We start from the raw sequence: 953 nt of genomic DNA on the forward strand, positions 1-953 counted from the left end.
GCTTGAGCCCAGGAGTTGGAGGTTGCTATGAGCTGTGATGTCACAGCACTCTACCCAGGGGGACAGCTTGAGGCCCTGTCTCAAAAATAAAAAAATAAGAAGTCATTTCAAGTTGACTTTTGTACATTGTGTAAGATGAGAGCCTAACTTCATTTTTCTGTATGTGGCTAACTAGTTTTCCCAACACTATTTAATAAAGAGACCGTCCTTTCCCCATAGCATGCTTGGCACCTTGGTCAAAATTCATCTGGTTGTAAATGCATGAATTTATTTTCTGGGCTCTCTCCATTGGTCTGTGTTTTTATGCCAGTACTATATACTGTTTTGATTACTCTAGCATTGTAGTATATTTTGAAATCAGGCAGTGTGATGTCTCCAACTTTGTTCTTTTTTCTCAATTCCTTGGTTGTTTGGGGACTATTTTGATTCCATACAAATTTTAGGATTGTTTTTTCCTGTTTCTACAGAAAATGTCATTGAAATTTTGGTAAGGATCACACTGAATCTGTAGATCAATTTGGGTAGTATGGATATTTTAACAATATTAATTCTTCTAGTCTATGGACATGGGATAGCCTTCCATTTAATTTTTCTTCAATTTCTTGTGTTTTATAGTTTTCAGCATAGAGATCTTTCATCTTGGTTAAATTTATTCCTAAGTATTTGGTTTTCTTTGTAGCTATTGTAAATGGTATCATAGCCTTGATTTCTTTCACTGATAGTTCAGTTTATAGAAATACTACTGATTGTTGTATGTTGAGTTTGTGTCTTTTAACTTTACTGAATTTATTCTAATAGTTTTTTTGGTGGATTATTTTGAGGTTTCTATATATGAGACTATCATCTTACAATCTACTTTTCCTTTCCAATTTGGATGCCTTTTATTTCTTTCTCTTGCCTAATTCCTCTAGCTAGTACTTCTAGTACTATGCTGAATAGAAGTTGTGAGAGTG

The sequence above is a fragment of the Otolemur garnettii genome, unplaced genomic scaffold (assembly GCF_000181295.1).
Source record: "Otolemur garnettii isolate 467f Iridium unplaced genomic scaffold, OtoGar3 scaffold00024, whole genome shotgun sequence".
Classification (NCBI taxonomy): Eukaryota; Metazoa; Chordata; class Mammalia; order Primates; family Galagidae; genus Otolemur; species Otolemur garnettii.